Source organism: Somniosus microcephalus, chromosome 8 (assembly GCF_052327205.1).
Source record: "Somniosus microcephalus isolate GS21.2 chromosome 8, FLI_Smic_1.0, whole genome shotgun sequence".
NCBI classification, from domain to species: domain Eukaryota; kingdom Metazoa; phylum Chordata; class Chondrichthyes; order Squaliformes; family Somniosidae; genus Somniosus; species Somniosus microcephalus.
The window spans coordinates 258,186,605-258,208,566 of record NC_140994.1 but is presented as its reverse complement, the minus strand read 5'-3'; the positions used below and the strand labels follow the sequence as shown (position 1 = coordinate 258,208,566).

Genomic DNA, 21,962 nt, shown 5'->3' with positions numbered 1-21,962 from the left:
GTGAGATACTGAAGTACAAATACTTAATGGCTTCATCTCAAATTCCTCTCTCTGCTCTTTGAGTGGAGGCAGTACAGTACCGTTTACATTAAACAGGTTATTGCCTTCACTAAAACGGTATTAAATGTGTTAGTATCTCACTGCAGGGGCCTTTGTAACTGGCCTGTTCCTACAAAGAATAAACAGGATGTAAGTGGAGTCTGGCTTCATTCCAAATGCTCTTCCTCCTCGATAAATAAGAGGCAAACATAGATCCAATGACACCTTGTTAGCAACTTAAGAAAAAGTAGGTGAACGCAAGGGACTGGCAAATCACTTTGTCTTCAGCTCTGTAAAGTTACACTCGCTCAATATTTTCCAAATAGGGCAGCGATTAAATCCATCAACCTTTGTGTGTGTGCTATTTTTGGAAATAACTGAGAACACAATGAACTCCAGAGTAAGTTAGGATTACAGGATCCTGCAAGGACAAAATAGAAACACATGCTGCATTTCCACATCTGGAGATGATCTGAATCTCAGATGGAACCATTTAGGGGCCAGAGTAAGGGTGCTCCCACTGTATAGTAAGTCGTACAAATGGTAACAATTTTGTTACTGAAATCCCTGTCAGACCCACTTCTCTCCTTGGAAGGAGAGAGCAGGGACACAAGCAGACATTGCTGGAAATATAAGTTTCCATGTCTGAGGTACATGTCACATTGTAGGGCTAACCCAGCACTTGCATACTCTGAATTAGAAGACCTCCAGCAATTTTTCTTAACCAGAATCGGAAAAGGCTTTTTGGTCCGTCTAGTGATGTCCTTTTACAATCTCTGTACAATCAACCCAATCCAGCACACCTATTTAATCTCCTGTGGGAAAAGTGCTACAGAAATACTCCCTGATTCCGCAAAGGTTAAGAAGCAAAACCATGCTATCCTAGAAGTGAGGTGGTATAGAAATCAGCAAAATCAAGAACTAACCCGTAGCAATGTCATAATGCATAGAAAACGACTTGTGGCAAAATGGACTCTAGAAGTGAGTTTGATTGATGGCATATTTGTCTGAAAATGACAAGGAAAATGGTGCAGTGAGTTATAGCACTGTTCCGTACTAAGAATGAGGCAAGATTGATGTGATGAGTATTTCTTTGTTGCTTGTCATGCTTGGAGCTTCACACCAAAATTATGCTTATATGGAGCTCAGTGGTGCACTAGGTTATGTCCAGTTTAAAAGTAGAAGATGAGATGGTATCATCTGTCACAATATGATTGTGTGCATTGAAACCAACCTAGTTACTGGCATTAATCCAACCCCTACACTGCTCCCTTCCTTGAGTTGATAGACTCAAGATGATAGGTCAATCTAACACGGATCTGGCAAAAATGGTCCCATATACAACTGGTTTCCTTTAAATGTATGAGTGTACATTAGCATGTTGCAGCACTAATATCCTGTGCCATAGAATGCTGCTAAATACCCTGTGATACAGTATGTTGCTAGATGAATTTGTGGCCATAGTCTCCCCAATGATGATATTATCAATGTCAGTCATGCCACTGAGTAAAGGGAATGATAGAGGCTAAACATCACACCCGCAGGGAGTCGGGCAGAGAGGAAGGAACCTGGAGGTAGAGTCAAACACTGAGTGGGGGGGGGGGGTTCTCAAGCATTTTCTAGTGGGTAGTTTCAAGGCAGAAGTGTTGGAGGCCAGGGAGCAAGTTACCTGCCGTCTTGGTCATGAGTGACACATGCCACTCACGGCCCAGCCATACAACCATTAAGCTGTCGTTTATGCAAAACTGTGAGTAATACTCAAGAGTCAGGTCAGTGGATCTGACTGCATGAAAGGCATTGTGCAAGTTTCACACAGATTAGGTTTCACAGGCTGCAGTATAACTAGCATCTACAGGCAAATTTCCAAAGTTCCCAAACAGTTCACTAGACTTCCCGGGAATGACCAAAACTTGATTTTTGAACCTAATTAATATTAGGATATAAGTGTGTCAGCTCAGTCCTTGCACTAAAGATTAACTGGTATCTGAATGCTGACGAGTAGAACTCTTCACAAATGGGCAAACAGGCAGGTGCAGAGTTCCACGGTCACTGGGCAATAGCAACATGGGAGCTGGCAGCTTAATTTAGGATTTGCAGCTCTGTGTGATACTCCACATGTACTGTGTCGGAGATTGTCAACTGTAACATAACCAGCTTCGCAGCGTGCATTCACACCACAGCAGCAGTGCTGTTGCAAAGCGCTTTCACTTTTTAAAATTGTTTTTTTTATTCATTCATGGGATGTGGGTGTCACTGGCAAGGCCGGCATTTATTGCCCATCGCTAATTGCCCCTTGAGAAGGTGGTGGTGAGCCGCCTTCTTGAACCGCTGCAGTCCGTGTGGTGAAGGTACTCCCACAGTGCTGTTAGGGAGGGAGCTCCAGGATTTTGACCCAGCGACGATGAAGGATCGACCCATTTTCGGGCCGCTACCACACTGGCTGGAAGGGAGTTAAAATCGGGCCTCACAAGTCTTGCGTCGGCACACAGTTGAAATCACTTCGCACCGACATTAAATTTGTAGGATAAGCGCACTGTTGGAGATAAAGGGAAGGTGAGGGGGAAAAGTTACCTCAGGATAAAAGAGACTCTAAACCTATAAATAAATAACAGGGCAGGTCAAACTCTCTTTTATTCTCAGGTGTCCCCCTTCTTCCCATCCCTATTGATAAACACACTCATCTCTCCAGAACCTACGAGCTGCTTGCATCTTGCTGGATTCTGTCCCAGTTAAGCTCCAGTCAGTTAGTCGCTCCATCAATTGCCGTGACAGACCTTCCATTTGGCTTTAGATTTTATATTATGACAATGAAACAGAACTGCATTAAAATTCACAGAAGACGAGAGGCCCACAGCAGGGAATAAAGCCTGCGCAAGAGTTGCAGCGTCTCATAAAAATAATAATTTTATAACGAAAGTAAATTGCTTTCGTGTATGGTCGGGCGAGGCGGTATTCTTTTCTACCTCGCATTTTAAGCAGCCTGTGCCTTAACGTGTTGTTTCAGCTGACAAGTCTTCAGAAATGAGAAGCTGGAATCTGTGTGAATGGTTGAAACCATCTGCAGCTGCTTCAGGGAGCGGCGCGACGGGTGTTTTCCCTCATCCCCGAGTGGGGGATGGGTGAGGCTGCAGGGGGCATGGTGTAAGTGTATCAGACATGGCTGCTAAACTCTAAACCCGTCCATCAGCATTGCAGGATCATTTCATAAGGTATTTGTGAAGGCACTCAGGTTACCTTCTTTAATGTAACGTGGCCATGGCAGAGTTTAGGATTTTAAACTAACCAATAATCTCTGATAAGATCACTGGTCTCTTAATGTGACATTTTGAGCCCATTCTGTTGAATGCAATTTTATGTTGAACATGATTGGTGTCATATGAAGATGAGCTCTTCATTCAAAAGAAGTAAGTTAATTAATCTGATACATCAATGAACGGCCCTCAGTATTTTCGATTCAAAAGGGGCCCATTAACTGCTTCAGCTGTCTTCTTTGTGCTAGTGCTGATTGTAATTTGCTATGGTTATCAACAGTAACCTCTTTATAGCCCACATGTCTATAACATTGACAACTGTTCTTTTAACTGGCGTTGCTGAAGCATCCCTAGGGAGGAGGGGAACACAGATGACTCATGCAAGCTTTAGGTCCTGGGTTTCTTCTTTAGGCGTCAGCCGCGGCTCAGTGGGTAGCACTCACGCCTCTGAGTCAGAAGGTTGTCGATTCACAGTCCCACTACAGAGGCTTGGGCCCATAATCTAGGCTGACACTGCAGTGCAGTGCTGAGGGAGCGCTGCGCTGTCGGAGGTGCCGTCTTTCAGGTGAGGCAGACGAGGTGCTATAGAAATGCAGGTTCTTTCTTTTCTTTATGAATTGCCTCACTTTCTTTTATTTTTGGGTGTGTTGGAATCTTTGGTTAGCCATCTTCCCTCTCAGGTGGACGTAAAAGATCCCACGGCACTATTTCGAAGAGGAGCAGGGGAGTTCTCCCCGGTGTCCTGGCCAATATTTATCCCTCAATCAACATCACTAAAAACAGATTATCTGGTCATTATCACATTGCTGTTTGAGGGAGCTTGCTGTGCGCAAATTGTTTGCCGTGTTTCCTACATTACAACAGTGACTGCACTTCAAAAGTATTTCATTGTCTGTAAAGTGCTTTGGGATGTCCTGAGGTTGTGAAAGGTGCTATAGAAATGCAAGTTCTTTCTTTTCTTTATGAATTGCCTCACCTACTTTTATTTTTGGGTGTGTTGGATTCTCTGGTTAACCAGTATGAAGATTTGTACAAGTCAGTGTCAAGAAAGATGGGCAATATGGTCAGTTGAGTAGTTGCATTACATTGTGTAGTACTGAGTTAGCAGAGCTTAGAAAGGCCAGTGATAAGGACAATAAAATATAAGATGGTCAGCAAGAAACCCAACAGGGTATTCAGAAGAAACTTCTTTACCCAAAGAGTGGTGAGAATGTGGAACTCGCTACCACAGGGAGTGGTTGAAGCAAATAGTACAGATGCATTTAAGGGGAGGCTAGACAAGCATATGAGGGAGAAGGGAGTAGAGGGTTATGCTGATAGATTTAGATGAGGAAAGACGGGAGGAGGCTCGAGTGGAGCATAAATACCAGCATGGACTGGTTGGGCCAAATGGCCTGTTTCTGTGCTGTATATCCTATGTAATCCTGTGTAAAATTGGCCTCAGGATCTGTGCTGTGGAGAAGCAAAAGACACCCATGATACTATCTCTTATTCGGAGTGTTGGAAAGTGAGTGTGTTTGTGGACGTTGAATGAGGACAGTTTCAGATTTAGCTGTGATGCCCTACACAGTTGAATAGTCTGGGGGGGTTTTTAGGCATTGTTCAAGTTTATGCAGGATGAATGGCCACTTAGATCAGGTACCATTGGAATGTCATACCCATAGAACCGTCCACAGCATCAGTCAGTGCCTTCAAAAGAGATTAGAAAAATGGAAAAACTGGCACCAAATCATAAGCATCAACTTTCAAAAGCCTAATTACAACTTTATATTTTTTTAAAAGTGCATCCTACAGGACAAGACCCCACAATTTCTCCAATATTACTTTAGTAGAAAATTATAATAAAATGAAAAAATATATATTGAGAAAGTACTTTTATTTAGCTTATTTCCTCTCATTTTGTTTTTCATTTTACCCCCCATGTTCTCTAAAAGGTGCTCATTCTCATTGTGGTATAAATCCACAGCAAGAAGCAGCCCACCCTACCCAATCCACCCCCAACCCACCCCTGGCACAGTACCTTGTCTAAGTAGTCATTCGCCATGTCTTACTGCAATTATATAGGGCCCTGGTGAGACCGCACCTGGAGTATTGTGTACAGTTTTGGTCTCTTTACCTAAGGAAGGATATACTTGCCACAGAGGGAGTGCAACGAAGGTTCACCAGTCTGGTTCCTGGGATGGGGGGATTGTCCTATGAGGAGAGATTGAGTAGGCTAGGCCTATATTCTCTAGGGTTTAGAAGAATGAGAGGTGATCTCATTGAAACATACAAAATTCTTACAGGGCTTGACAGGGTAGATGCTGGGAGGATGTTTCCCCTGGCTGGGGAGTCTAGAACCAGGGGTCACAGTCTCAGAATAAGGGATCTGCCATTCAGGACTGAGATGAGGAGAAATTTCTTCACTCAGAGGGCGGTGAATCTTTGGAATTCTCTACCCCAGAGGGCTGTGGAGGCTCAGTCGTTTAGTATATTCAAGACAGAGATCGATAGATTTTTGGATACTAAGAGAATCAAGGGATATGGGGATTGGACAGGAGGTGAAGTTGAGGTCGAAGATGAGTCATGATCTTTTTGAATGGTGGAGCAGGCTCAAGGGACCGTATGGCCGACTCCTGCTCCTAATTCTTATGTTGGAGTTAGAACAGTGTCAGAAGGATCGTCATGCATGGGGAGCATCAAAACCAAACCTAACCCTAATCCTCACCCAACACCAAGGTACATGCACTTTCCACCAGGGGTCACTGCATAGAGAGCTGGAGCGAAGGTCTGGGGTGGTTTTTTACCCATCCCTAGCCCCAAATGCTGAGTTTGGCTAACCCAACACAGCCCAGAAATCAAGCCTGGGGCTTTCCTGATCTTTACTGCTCTAAGCCGCAACTCACACTTACTAAGCCATCAACAGGACTAGCAATTGTAGAAACCACCTTTAACATTCTAAACAGTTGGCGTTCCCAAGCACAGAATTTAAATTAGCACCTTCAGCACAAATAGTTACTGTAGGTAAAGTTTAATTTGCACGAGGAATTAAATGACGAGGAATTAAATTCTGTGTGAACAGAATATCTACGTAACCAGTTCAACAATTCTGCCAAACACCAAATTGAATCGAAAAATGTCTAATTCGCTTGTCGCTTCTAACAAGGTAGCATTCATTGTAATGTAAAGTTACAATTGCCACATAACTTGTTAGAGAATTAAAACTAAAATCTATTGGCAAATTGTGGGACGATAAACTACTACTAACCCCCTGTTTAATAGAGATACACTTGAATTGTATTAGTGTCCTGTTTAAATGCTATAGTTATACCACAGGTATAATTTTGAGCGTGGAATCAGTTCAAACTGACATAGGAATTACCTTTCCCTGAGGAATCATAACTCAGCACAGTTAGGAACATTGGAACAGGGGTAGGCCATTCAGCCCCTCGAGCCTGCTCTGCCATTCAATTAGATCACAGCTGATCTGTACCTCAATTCCATTTACCCACCTTTAAGCCACATCCCTTGATACACTTACCTAATATAAATCTGTCGCTATCAGTCTTGAAAATTTCAATTGACCCCCGGCATCTACAGCCTTTTTTTTTGGTGTGGGGGGGGGAGGTGGCGGAGGTGGGGAGAGAGTCTCAGATTTCCAAGTGAAAAAGTGTTGCCTGGTTTCTCCCCTGAGTGGCCTGTCTCTAATTTTAAGATCATGCTCCCTTGTTCTGAATTCCCCCACCAGAGGAAATAGCAGAGGCAAGTTATACTGCTAGCTGCGCCCCACGCTCAAATTGGTGAAAATCAGAGCACTCCGCACATGTTCCTGTGCATATGTTTGACCACACGTGACCAGTGTCGGATTCTTGGTGAAATTTTTAACGTGAGTGAAGAGTGAACAGTCCTGTTAGCTTTTTATTAAAATTAAAATTGTAACAGTGCATCCATGCTGGCGATATATTAAACTTTAATTTTATACTGTTTATAAAGTTACGCTGTAGTCAGTGCAAAGATTGGAGGTGAAAGCTGAAACCAGGACCCCGATTTTAAAGTTGGGGGGAGGGGGGCGAGTACATTGCGCGCAGGCCTCAAAGTGGGCAGCACACCCGGGTAGTCGGGGGAAATGGAGGCCCATTCGATCTTAATGGCCGGACCTCCTTCCCATATATTTTCTCAGTGACCCACCTGAACCTAGCCAGATCCACGACCAGGGCGGGAACAGGAATTTAATGGCAGGAGGCCGCAGCCAGTGACCTGTGGGATTGGTCTCTGACAGTCAAATATATAGAAACATAGAAGAGAGGAGCAGGAGTAGGCGATTCGTCCCCTCGAGCTTGCTCCGCCATTCAATGCGATCATGGCTGATCATCCAAATTCAGTACCCGGTCCCTGCTTTCTCCCCATATCCCTTGATAGAAACATAGAAGATAGGAGCAGGAGTAGGCCATTCGGCCCCTTGAACCTGCTCCGCCATTCAATGCGATCATGGCTGATCATCCAAATTCAGTACCCTGTCCATGCTTTCTCCCCATACCCCTTGAGAATGCAAATAGCAGAGAATGGTTTCGATCCATCGACCTCTGGGTTATGGGCCCAGCATGCTTCCACTGCACCACTCTGTGGTTGGAGAGGGCGGGGTGGGGAGAGGGTTTGGGGGCCTCTGGACATGATCAGGGGGAGAGGGAGCCCGTGGCAAAGGACGCCCAAGTCATCCTTTTGGGCCCAGAGGAACACTCCTACCCTTCCTAGTCCACAAGTACACCTAAAAAAAAATTAAAGGTCTTACTTTCCTGGGCCTCTTCTCGCCCACGATCTCCCTCCCGGACAGGGAATCTGTCACTGCCTCCCCCCACCCCAACTCAGGCCTCCGACTAAAGCTGCAGCTCGAGTCCCGTTGACATAATTGGGCCCCAATCTGTATATTTAAACAAGACCCCACCAGCTTTGGGCGGGTGTCCCTCTTGTCTGCTTCAAAGAGCAGGTTAACATCGGGACCCAGCAGGTAGGCAGCAGGATCAGAGGAGGGGGGTTAGCCACTGCCTTCATTGTAATTGCCCCCTCCAGCCCGGCGAGGGTAGTTGAAATCGGGGCCCTGAACTCACAACCGGTTACATCGCACATTTGCCTCACGGCAAACCAGAATGCTTTTCATAGCGACACAATATCTGCAGTAAAACTGCCGGCAAGAGCAAGCCGAGGCAGTGTGCCTCTAAGGTTTCATCTGCTGAATAACTAATAGTCGTATGTTATGTCAAGTGCAATTTCATCTTTGTTTTAATGGAAGCAATTTTCTTCACTTTGTTAATAATTAGCAGTTAAAGGCCACACACAGGGACGCTACAAGCCATATTGCATTTTATCGTATGCAACATCTTGGCACACCCGGAGGCATTAAAGAGACACTGTCTTCATAAAAACTGCTTGGCACATCTTTTATAGTTTCCAAACACACACGATGACTTAAATTCCCTTGGAATATATCACTGCTTAGTTTGCACATTGAATCATCTTGAAGAATTAGTCAAGAATTGCATCATGCGACTACCAGGATGTTAGATGGTGAACTCGATGGACCTTGGTCTGTTTTTATTGGCTATCAATTCCTATGTTCCAGAGAAAGTTATACACAATCCCCTGGTTGTTCTCCTATTTGAAGCACAACATCTTCCCCGACATTATTTTTCACGAAACCGGTGTCCCTTTAACATTTGAATACAACTTTCCTTTTCACGATTGTGAAAGAAAGTACCAGAGTTGATTCAGGGGAAGTTTTCATATGCCAGAGGACATTAAAGGACCAATTTTCCACGCTACCAACAGGTATCAGCTACACATATCGGGGAATCCCAGGTGCGCTCTCCAACCATTTTCTGCCCACCTGCCCATGGTCTCACGATAAACGATAAATGATTCTAATCATGGTCAGGGAGAGAGAGAGAAGAATTTGAGGGATTCTGTAAATTCTGTCAAAAAGAAATCGCCTTGTTAAGGTTAATGGCTTTTTCCAATACTTAAAAAAATTCTTATGTTCCCCTAATAATTGACCTTGGATTCCTATACGTAAACGAGGTTTCTCTGCTGAACTATTCAAACTTCTTTTGAATCATAACTAATCACATTGAAATGGAAGAGACCGAGTCAAAGCTATCGTTGGATGGGTCAGGTTGAAAGAAAGAACGAACTTGCATTTATACAGCGGCTTTCTCAACCTCAGGATGTGCCAAAGTGCTTTACAGCCAATGAAGTACTTTTGAAGTAGAGTCATTGTTGTAATGGAAGAAATAATTTGTGCACAGCAAGGTGCCATAAACATAGTTATGTTGGTTGAGGGGGATAACTATTGACCAGAATACCAGGGAAAACTCCCCTACTTTTTCTTCAAAATAGTGCCTCGGTTTTTTTTTCATTCGTTTTTTTTTATGGGATGTGGGCATCACTGGCAAGGCCAACATTTATTGTCCATTCCTAATTGCCCTTGAGAAGGTGGTGGTGAACTGCCTTCTTGAACCGCTGCAGTCCGTGTGGTGAAGGTGCTCCCACAGTGCTGTTAGGGAGGGAGTTCCAGGATTTTGACCCAGCGACGATGAAGGATCGGCCGATATACTTCCAAGTCAGGATGGTGTGTGTGATTTGGAGAGGAACTTGGGGAACATCTGAAAGACAGCACCTCTGATAATATAACACTCCCTCAGTACTGCACTGGAGTGTCAGCCTAGATTTTGTGCTCAAGTCTCTGCTGTGGGACTTGAACCCACAACCTTCTGACTCAGACGCACGAGCGCTACCAACTGAGTCACATATACATTCATTAAGATTGTTAGAGAGGGAAACTGGGCAGTGATGTAGCTGCTTGTTTATTTGGGTATCTTGTAGCTGATGACCCATTCAATAGTTAAGCATTACCTCCCAAGCTTAGTTGTGCTATCTGACTATAACAAGTTAAAATCCCAATATTTCACTTGCACAACCTAGATGAAGCACTGCAATGTCATGGAGAACTGCATCTCAGAGAGAAGAAACACTTCACCAGTCTTATCTCACAGAAGGGCCCATCTTGTTGACCAGTCTGTCCGTAGCAGGGTTGCCAGTCCTTCAGGATTGCCCTGAAGTCTCCAGGAATTAAGGACTAATCTCCAGGACCCTGCTGCGAGCAACCCAGGATAAAAATCATAGGGGCAATAAAAAATTGTCTTTTACATTTTCTTTGAACACTTTGGTTTATTAGTTATAAAAATATTGGAAACGGGATAAAAGGCTGTTTGACTTTTGGGGTGAGGTAATTGAAAATAATAAGACTGCACTTGTACAATTCTGGTCGCCATATTATAAAAAGGATATAGAGGCACCAGAGAGGGTGCAAAAAAGATTTACAAGGACAATACCAGAAATGCGAGGTTATACCTATCAGGAAAGGATGAACAGGCTGGGTTAATTTTCTCTTGAAAAGAGAAGGCCGAGGGGTGACCTAATAGAGGTCTTTAAAATTATGAAAGGTTTTGCTTGGGTCGACACAGAGAGAGTGTTTCCACTTGTGGGGAAGAGCAAAACTAGGAGCCATCAATATAAGATAGTCACCAAGAAATCCAATAGGGAATTCAGAAGAAACTTCTTTACCCAGAGAGTGGTGAGAATGTGGAACTCGCTACCACAGGGAGTGGTTGAAGTGAATAGTATGGATGCATTTAAGGGGAGTCTAGACAAGCATATGAGGGAGAAGGGAATAGAGGGTTCTGCTGATAGAGTTAGATGAGGAAAGACGGGAGGAGGCTCGAGTGGAGCATAAACGCCGGCATGGACTGGTTGGGCCGAATGGCCTGTTTCTGTGCCGTATATCTTATGTAATCCTATGTAAACTGACAGTCAAGAATAGTCGAATTGGGTAACGAAGTGTCGATTCGCTTTCCAATTGGCGTGGGAAGGTGGGGCAGCGCGGGGATGGACGTGTTGGGTGCCAGTGTTGGGTGCCAGTGTTGCTGAAGGAGGAGATATCGCAGCAGGAGGGCTGTAGCCCAGAACCTAATTATAAACCGTGCAGCTGAATGTGGGCTGGCATGAAAGGGAAAAAAGAAAGGGATTCAGTTTCCTTCCTGTTTCCTTGGCCTCCAAGGATCACTCAGCAGCTCTGACTGCAGGATGTGAACCAGTCTGGAGTTCATCAGTGGTTCGTTAGAAACTGACAGCTTGTGTAGGAATGCTTTCACTCAGTGCCTAGACGCGTTAAATCAAGGCAGAATTGACAGTTTGCGAGAGGCAGTTTTAATCTGGGACTTGCATGTGCTGCGACATCCGAGATAAATTAGCTGCACTTTGCTTATTACAATCCATGTGTTGTTGCTGATTTGAAAAATTTATTTTCACTGTAAGTGACTTTGCCAATTATAATAAAACACAAACATCAACTTCCCTGAAAATGTTAAACCTTAAAGCAGCAAATGCAGCATTTCTTGTGTTACTGTATCTGCAGAATTCATGTTTATTTTGCAGATTAAGGGTTAAAATGTCTTTTGGCTGCCCATCCCCCAAGTATATAGCAGCACTGCTGCATATGAGGTTGTGATGGGTTGATTCCAATAGTTAAGCTCATCCAAAGCTCTGCTGCCCATGTCCTAACTCGCACCAAGTCCCTTTCACCCATCACCCCCTGTGCTCGCTGACCTACATAGGCTCCCGGTTAAGCAACGCCTCGATTTTAAAGCTCATCCTTATTTTCAAATCCCGCCAGGACCTCGCCACTCCCAATCTCTGTAACCTCCTCCAGCCTTACAACCCTCTGAGATATCTGCGCTCCTCCAATTCTGACCTCTTGAGCATCCCCGATTTTAAATGCTCCACTACAGACGGCCGTGCCTTCAGCTGCCGAGGCCCTGAGCTCTGGAATTCCCTCCCTAAACCTCTCCACCTCTCTACCTCTCTTTCCTCCTTTAAGACGCTCCTTAAAACCTACCTCTTTGACCAAGCTTTTGGTCATCTGCCCTAATATCTCCTTATGTGGCTGGGTGTCAAATTGTTTTTGATAACGCTCCTGTGAAGCACCTTGGAACATTTTACTATGTTAAAGTCGCTATATAAATACAGGTGGTTGTTGTTGCTTTGTCCACACTCTCTGTAAGCTAATTTCTATACGATATACAACTCCAGAATATAAAATTCATCAAAACAAAAACAGCACAATGTTCTCCCAGCTGCACATCATGCTGATGTCATGCGCTGACCTGGGTTCCATAAAATTGTTGACATATCTTGTTTGCGGTTTGATTGACCTCTTAAAAATCTTCGTTATTATCATATTCATGAGCTTGTCTATGATAGTTGGGACAAAGTAAACCACTTCGATATAAAATATGATTCATTGTATGAAAAGTTGCCAAAGCTTAATCAACTTGGAAAAGGATAAAAGGCCATTTTAAAGGGCAGTTATTGGGAATGACAAAGCTTTTCCATTAGGCAAGTCAGAGGCTGCCATTTACGGTCTGTTTCAATTGTGAGGCCATTTCAGTTCTACAATCATGAATAGTTCTTTTTCTGCCTTGCTGAAGACATTGGGGGTGTTTACTTAGAGTTACTGGCACTGGCATGAGACACTGAGCTCACTGAATGTTCCGGAAGCCAGGCCAGCCTTTCTGGAAAGTTGCATTTAGGAGGGAGTTAAGATATGGCGTTCAACTACATTGAAAAATGACTTGCATTTATATAGCACCTTTACAACAACAACAACTTGTATTTATATAGTGCCTTTAACAACAACAACTTGTATTTATATAGTGCCTTTAACAACAACAACGACTTGTATTTATATAGTGCCTTTAACAACAACAACTTGTATTTATATAGAGCCTTTAACAACAACAACTTGTATTTATATAGTGCCTTTAACGTAGTAAAACGTCCCAAGGCGCTGCACAGGAGTATTTTAAGACAACAACAAAAATTTGACACCGAGCCACATAAGGATAACTAGGGCAGATGAGGTAGGTTCTAAGGAGCATCTTCAAGGAGGAAAGAGAGGTAGCGAGGCGGAGAGGTTTAGGCAGGGAATTCCAGAGCTTAGGGCCCCGGGCAGCAGAAGGTACAGCCACCAAAGGTGGAGCGATTATAATCAGGGAATGCTCACAGAAAAATGGATAATGTAGAAAAACGTCCCAGCAGGCTTCATAGAGGGATGAGGAAAAACTTACGCCAAGCCAAGGGACAATCAATTAGGAGGGGTGACCAAAGGCAGCTTGGTCAGAAAGTTGGGTTTTAAGTGGGGTTTTAAAGCAGGAGGAGGGGGGGGGTGGGAAAGAGGTGGAGGTTAAGGCAGTGAATCAGAGAGAGTGAGAACTAGGTGGCTGAGGGCATGGCCACCAATAGCAGGTGACGGGAGTCTGGAGTCAGACAAATTAAATATGGCGCTATTGAAATAAACCAAATCAACTTTGTGATTGTTTGTCATCTCCACAGTTCTCCCCTCCTCACCTGAAGGCACAAATTCATGGTGGGATGTGGTTCCGCAGGCAACAACTGCCCCCATACCTCGCCCAGGTGGCCCTTTTGCATAGGCGGATGTCAAGGATCAGATTTTGAATGATGCCATCTGCAGTTGGATAGCCTGCTGGCACTCCTGCCTAGAATCACAGGTAGAAAATTAACACTTGGGCGAGGCATCGGAGCACTGACAGTACTAATGGGGGGCGTGGGGGGGATGAAATTGGTCCACACCAATAGCGCAAAATGAGCCGATAACAAATCGACAGCCCGTTTCACAGTGCGTTGATTGAAGTCAGCAGAGAAGAAGTACGGACACGGTGTAAAGCGGGCGGCCATTTCCCTAAGAGCCCGTTTCTGCACTGCTGGTGGTGACCAATTTCACGGCCATAGAGCAAGAGAGGAGATTTTCCATTTCAGCGCTCGCAGGCAGAAAATCGCGGGCTAGTGTTGCACAATGTCTTGGTGTATGTCAGGAGCGCTGAAGCGGAAAGTCTCCCCTCATACCCCAGCACGAGTCAATGCCCCCTGGAGAGGAGGGGAGAAAAGGGAAGAATCCCTGGGGCAAGTAAAAGAAAAGGAAAAGGCCAGTGCGATACATTAATTTACAAGATACATGTGCCAAACTGTAGAGGGCATTATGCCATAAAATGTGAGACTCTGGGGGTGAAATTGCTCTTGGCGGTGGACAAAAGAAGCAATAGCCAATCGGCAATGGAAAAGAAAATGGGGCGCAGTGTACCGATTCGCTAGCGCTCGCTTTGCGCTACCGCCATAGACCAATTACACTCCCCCTTTTTTCTGAAATTAGCTTTGCCAACTTTAGATAAAGGGGCACCTCAGAGCTGTGATAGCAGGAGTGGGCCCTGCTCTCCAGTGACTAGTCCCAGTAAGTATAGACTGGGCCGGAAAAAAATTTAAAGGTCTTTGATTGTTTTGTGGCATCTCAGACCACAACTGGATGAAGCAGAAGTTTGCCTTTCTGGTCACTGCCTGTCCAGCAGTCATCGTTTAGCGAGAGGTCGAATTTCATTCAATCGTAGAATCATACAGCACAGAAGGAGGCCATTCAGCCCATCGTACCTGTGCCGGCTCTTTGAAAGAGCTCTCCAATCCCTGCCACTCCCCCACTCTATCCCCACAGCCTTGCAAATTTTTCCTTTTTAAGCAGAGGTCCTATTCCCTTTTGAAAGTTCCTATGGAATCTGCATCCCACATCCTTTCAGGTAGTGCATTCCAGATAATGGCCCAGAAATTCGGGTCGGGGGCTTCCCGCGCCGGCAGTTGAGCTCTGGGCCTGCGTAGAATTCCTCTCCGGGGCCTGGCCCAGAGGCCGGCGCGCTGTGCTGGCGTGTCCCAGGGGCGTAGTTAGTGCGATGCGTCCCCTGGGATCACGTGAGCCATGGGCAGCCAATCGGAGGAGGGAAAAGCCCATTCATTAGATTGACAGAAAGACCTGTCAAAGCGTATGAATGCTGAGGGCCCAAAACAGTAGTTAACCTTCAAATAAATTTTAAAAAACATCACACTTTTAAAATAAACTATAAATTACATTAAATAACTATTTTAAACAATAATTTAAATTTTTGAAAAAAATAATTTTATAAAAAAACAGGGCTAAAAATAAACTTACCTTGCTTTAAAGTATTTAAAAATAACAAACCTGTGGAAAAAAATGTTTTAATTTTAATTAATTGACCACTTACCTTTTAAAATGCAGTCCTTACACCTGGTCTTTACATTTCTAAAATCTAAAGACTTACCCTCACGAAAAAACCTGTAAAATAAAACGTAAGTTCAAATCGCACGCGCAGACTCCCGCGCGCACGCGTTCGACCTCTGAACCCCTTCGTTCAGAGGATCGGAAGTGCCGGTTTCCCACGCATGCGTAGCGCATGCAAGGAACCGGCACTTCCATCGGGTCCACGCGTGAGTACCCCGTGCGTACACATGCGTTGGGACCCGAATTTCTGGGCCAAAAACAACTCGCTGTTTCCACTGGCGACCTTCCCGCCAGTGGGAACAGATTCTTGCTATTTACTCTATCAAAACCCTTCATAATTAAATCTCCCCTTAACCTTCTCTGCTCTAAAGGGAACAATGCCAGCTTCTCCAGTCACTCCACTTTGTAGAGCTTATGTATACAGGTTCAATATGTTCTACGACTTTCACATATCTCGCTGCGTGTGATAGTTGAGAAGGTTTGTTTTTATGTCTCTTGCCATATCATCCTTCATTATCTAGTGATCTAGATCTTGTTGTCAGGCCCTTTCAAATTTTCGGTTGTCAGTTGTCATTGAGGTGAACTTAATGCACACGCTGGGAACGTATTTGATGGAAAACACCAGCAAGTGAGGGAGAGCTGTGATCAAGCGAATGGAACGCTGGAGGAGCTTTGGAAGTGGTAGCATGTGTTACGGCGCTGAGTTAGAATTTCTCAGCTGACAGTTGTAAGGATATAATCTGTCTCTCTGCAGTGGTGCCTTTCTCATGGCAAGCTCTGAAACCACTTGAGACTTATATTCCTTGGGGCACCCCATTGTGCCAGAGAGAGAGAGAGAGCAGGGCCAACAGTCCCAGGGTAGAGGCCATTCCCCAGACTGAGATCGATAGTGTACCTGTGACGTCTTGAGAGACATATTTTGAACTAATGTGGAATCTATCAAGTCGGGGAAAGGGAGACTGTTAAGGAGACTCCAGTTTGCGTATCCCCCGTCAAAACCAGCTATACAATATTGTTGAAGAGGTTATGCAAACCAAATGATTTATAACAGGGCTGACACGTAAGAGACAGCACCAGGCAGCTAGACAGTGTGATACGTCAATGCAATAGAACCAACACTCTTTAGTACTCTCCCTGAAACATAGAAACATAGAAGATAGGAGCAGGAGTAGGCCATTCGGCCCCTCGAGCCTGCTCCTCATTTCAATGCGATCATGGCTGATCATCCAAATTCAGTACCCTGTCCCTGCTTTCTCCCCATATCCCTTGATCCCTTTAGCCTTAAGAAATATATCCAACTCCTTCTTGAATATATTTGATGAATTGGCCTCTACTGCCTTCTGTGGTAGAGAATTCCACAGGTTCACCACTCTCTGGGTGAAGAAATTCCTCCTCATCTCAGTCCTAAATGGCTTACCCCTTATCTTTAGACTGTGACCCCTGGTTCTGGACTCCCCGACCATCAGGAACATCCTTCCTGCATCTAGTCTGTCCAGTCCTGTCAGAATTTTATAAGTTTCAATGAGATCCCCTCTCATTCTTCCCTGGATGCAAGAAAAGCATTTGACCTTGTCATTAGGGGATTCCTTCTCAACATAAGGTAGCTGATGACCTTCAAATGCAGTTCTCATATCTTACAGCTGCAGTGTGGTGTAGCTGCCTCAGTTCCCCTATATTACCCCCGTATTAAGATAGCCTCCCCTCCCTTCTCCTCTTTGATCATAGAATCCCTGGGAACATTCAAGCAAGCACTGACATCCATAGAATACAGGCTGCAGGGACTAACAAAAGGTCACCCTTTGCCACCTCAATCCCCAACAACTTCCAAAACATCAGGGAACTCTGTAAAGTCCCAGAGTACAAGCTCAGTTATTACAAAATGAAGGCCGGCCTTCTCACACTGCAGAGGCTGAAAACAAAAACCTGAATTTATATAGCGCCTTTCATGACCTCAGGACATTCCAAAGCGCTTTACAGCCCAAAGGACTTTTGAAGTGCAGTCACTGTTGTAATGTAGGAAACACAGCAGACAATTTGCGCACAGCAAGCTCCCACAAACAGCACTGAGATAATGACTAGATAATCGATTTTAGTGATGTTGGTTGGGGGACAAATATTAGCCAAGACACCAGGGAGAACTCCCCATCTTTACTTTAAATAGTGCCATGGGATTTAAGAAGCATTTGGATGAGCACTTGAAATGCCATAGCATACAAGGCTACTGACCAAATGCTGGAAAATCACAGAATCACAGAATCACAGAATCTACAGTGCAGATAGAGGCCATTTCGGCCCATCGAGCCTGCACCGACGCATATCCCACCCTATCCCCGTAACCCCACGTATTTAATCCCCTAACACTAAGGGTCAATTTATCATAGCCAAATCAACCTAACCTGCACATCTTTGGACTGTGGGAGGAAACCGGAGCACCCGGAGGAAACCCACGCAGACACAGGGAGAATGTGCAAACTCCACACAGACAGTCGCCCGAGGCCAGATTTGAACCCGGGTCCCTGGTGCTGTGAGGCAACAGTGCTAACCACTATGCCACCGATTAGATTAGACAGGGCTTGATGGCCGGCGCGGACACGATGGGCCGAAGGGCCTCTTTCTGTGCTGTATAACTCTGTGACTCTATGACTTTATTGCCACCTGATGGGGCCTCGGTTTTACATCTCATCTGATAGACAGCACCTCCGACAGTGCAGAGATCCCTCAGTACTGCACTGGAGTGCAAGCCTCGAATTTGTGTTCAAGTCTCTGGAGTGGGAGGATGAACCCACAACCTTCAGGCAAGCGAGTGCTACCCACTGAGCCACGACTGACACACGCATTTGCAAATCGCAGCTCATCACACAGAACAGATTCATTTAGATTCATCAGCATATCAGCAATGCTGAAACTCTCAAGCCTACAGATAGGAAACATCCTGCCTTTCTACCAGCATATCTGCTGACCTAGATAGATGGAAACGTCCAGTCACATCATTTCTCAGATGGGTGAGCACAGTAAAAGTCGAACACACTCCCTCGTTCGTCCTCCTACTCCTTACGCTGCCTGTCAAGGTCCCAGCTCCGCAGGTGCAGGTCTAAAAATAAACCCTTGCTTCCAATCAGCACAATCACATGGGATTCAATGCCACTCAGCAGGTGCTCTCTGTAAAGAATCCCCCTCCAACCACCTCCCCCCAACCCACCATCTGACTTCGGCAGAACCCATCCATTTTATATTTTACTGTTCTTACATGATTATCTCCCGAACTGTTTATTTTTTAAATGACAAGCATTTGCTCAAAGCGAATGTTGCATGCTGAGGACGTTCCTCACATTTTCAGTAAAAAAAACAGACATTCCCTGTGCTGAGAAAAAACAAGATAAAGGCACACAGTAGGTTACTCAGTGTCTGCACACAGCTGTGGAGCAGTGGGAACCTTCATCAGTTGGATTCAGATGAAGCGTTCCGCCCAAAGCATTAATCCATGTTCCTCTTTCAGCTATTGACCAAACTATTATGGATTTCTATTTTTCTTTAATCCATATGTGTGCATCCCTTTTGATCATTTCAAAGGAGGCAAGAGTGACAATTCTATGTGGGCATGTTGCCTTCAAATGAGTGTTATATGGGATCCGAATGGTTTGGTTGTTAAATGCACCGTACAATATGCTACCAAGCTATACAGAGCAGTGTTGTCCTATGAGGAGAGATTGAATAGAATGGGCCTACATTCTCTGGAGTTTAGAATGAGAGATGATCTCATTGAAACATGTAAAATTCTGAAGAGGCTGGACAGGGTAGATTCTGAGAGGTTGTTTCCCCTGGCTGGAGAGTCTAGAACTAGGGGGCATAGTCTCAGGGTAAGGGGTCGGCCATTTAGGACTGAGATGAGGAGGAATTTCTTCACTCAGAGGGTTGTGAATCTTTGGAATTCTCTACCCCAGAGGGCTGTGGATGCTCAGTCGTTGAGTATATTCAAGGCTGAAATCGATAGATTTTGGACTCTAGGGGAATCAAGGGATATGGAGATCGGGCAGGAAAGCGGAATTGAGGTCAAAGATCAGCTGTGATCTTATTGAATGGCAGAGCAGGCTCAAGGGGCCCTATGGTCTAATCCTGCTCCTAATTCTTATGTTCTTATGTAGGAAGATCTTGGGCTCGATTCCGGGTCTAAGCGGAGTTGGTAATGTTCACCTTGATGGTCATAGAGTCATAGAGTTTTACAGCACAGAAAGCGGCCCTTCGGCCCATCGTGTCTGCACCGTCCATCAATCCCTGTCCAGTCTAATCCCATTTTCCAGCATTTGGTCCATAGCCTTGTATGCAATGGCATTTCAAGTGCTCATCCAAATGCTTCTTGAATGTTGTGAGGGTTCCTGCCTCTACCACCCTTTCAGGCAGTGAGTTCCAGATTCCAACCACCCTCTGGGTGAAAAAGTTCCTCCTCAAGTCCCCTCTAAATCTCCTGCCCCTTACCCTGAATCTATGCCCCCTTGTTATTGACCCCCTACTAAGGGGAAAAGTTCCTCTTTACCCTATCTATGCTCCTCATCATTTTGTACACCTCAATCAGGTCCCCCCTCAGCCTTCTTTGCTCCAAGGAAAACAACCCCAGCCTGTTTAGTCTTTCTTCATAGCTGAGGCGCTCCATCCCAGGTAACATCCTGGTGAATCTTCTCTGCACCCTCTCCAAAGCAATCACATCCTTCCTATAGTGAGGCGACCAGAACTGCACACAGTACTCCAGCTGTGGCCTCACCAGCGTTTTGTACAGCTCCATCATAACCTCCCTGCTCTTATATTCTATGCCTCGGCTAATGAAGGCAAGTATCCCATATGCCTTTTTAACCACCTTATCTACCTGTTCCGCTGCCTTCAGGGATCTATGTACATGTACACCAAGGTCCCTCTGACCCTCTGTACTTCCTAGGGTTCTACCACTCATTGTGTATTCCCTTGCCTTATTTGTCCGTCCAAAATGCATCACCTCGCACTTTTCAGGGTTAAATTCCATTTGCCACTTTTCCGCCCATCTGACCAACCCGTTTATATCGTCCTGTAGCCTGAGGCTTTCCTCCTCGCAATTTACCACCCCACCAATTTTCGTGTCATCTGCGAACTTACTGATCATACCTTTTACATTCTCATCCAAATCATTTATGTATATCACAAACAGCAAGGGACCCAGCACCGATCCCTGAGGTACCCCACAGGACACAGGCTTCCAGTCACAGAAATAACCTTTGACCATTACCCTCTGCCTCCTGCCACTCAGCCAGTTTAGGATCCAACGCTCCAAGGCACCCTGGATCCCATGGGCTCTTACCTTCTTGACCAGTCTCCTATGCGGGACCTTGTCAAAAGCTTTACTGAAGTCCATGTAAGCCACATCCACAGCATTTCCCTCATCCACCCCCCTAGTCACCCCCTCGAAAAATTCAATCAGATTGGTCAGACATGATTTACCCTTGACAAAGCCATGCTGACTATCCCCGATTAATCCTTGCCTCTCCAAGTGGAGACTAATTTTGTCCCTCAGAATTTTTTCCAATAATTTCCCTACCACAGATGTTAGGCTCACTGGCCTGTAATTCCCTGGTTTATCCCTGCTACCCTTCTTGAATAATGGTACTACGTTAGCTGTTCTCCAGTGCTCTGGTACATCCCCTGTGGCCAGAGAGGTTCTGAAAATTTGTGTCAGAGCCCCTGCAATCTCCTCCTTTGCCTCACACAACAGCCTGGGATACATCTCGTCCGGGCCTGGGGATTTATCCACTTTTTGGCCTGCTAAAACCGCTAGTACCTCCTCCCTCTCGATGCTAATATGTTCAAGTATGTCACAGTCCCCTTGCCCAATTTCTATGTCTACATCGTCTTTCTCCATAGTGAACACAGATGCAAAAAATTCATTTAAGACCCCGCCTACATCATCTGGCTCTACACACAGATTGCCACTTTGGTCCCTAATGGGCCCTACCGTTTCCCTGGTTATCCTCTTGCCCTTAATATACTTATAAAACATCTTAGGATTTTCCTTTATTTTGCTCGCCAGTGTTATTTCATGGCCCCTCCTCGCCCTCCTAATTTCTTTTTTAAGTATGCCCCTGCACTTTTTATACTCCTCTAGGGCTTCCTCCGTCTTTAGTCTTTTGTAACTGCCAAAAGCCCCCCTTTTTTTCCTAATGCATTTTTGTATATCCTTTGTCATCCAAGGTTCCCTTTGCTTGTTGGTCCCGCCCTTGACCTTTACAGGAACATGTTGGTGTTGTACTCTCTCTATTTCCCTTCTGAAAGTCTCCCACTGTTTTGATGTGGATTTTCCTATAAGTAGCTGCCCCCAGTCCACTTTGGCCAGATCCTGCCTTATCATATTAAAATCGGCCTTCCCCCAATTTAGAACCCTTATTTCCGGGCCGTCTTTGTCTTTTTCCATGACCACCTTAAATCTCACCGAATTATGGTCACTGTCGCCAAAATGCTCTCCTACTGACACTTCCACCACTTGC

The 21,962-nt window shown here is 45.1% G+C and overlaps 1 protein-coding gene across 1 annotated transcript in view; it reads left to right on the top strand.

The window, feature by feature from the left end:
• The window catches only part of LOC147114272 (uncharacterized), a 180,293-nt gene that overhangs the window by 114,714 nt on the left and 43,617 nt on the right, over window positions 1–21,962 (top strand). The gene's annotated exons all lie outside the window — the stretch shown is intronic.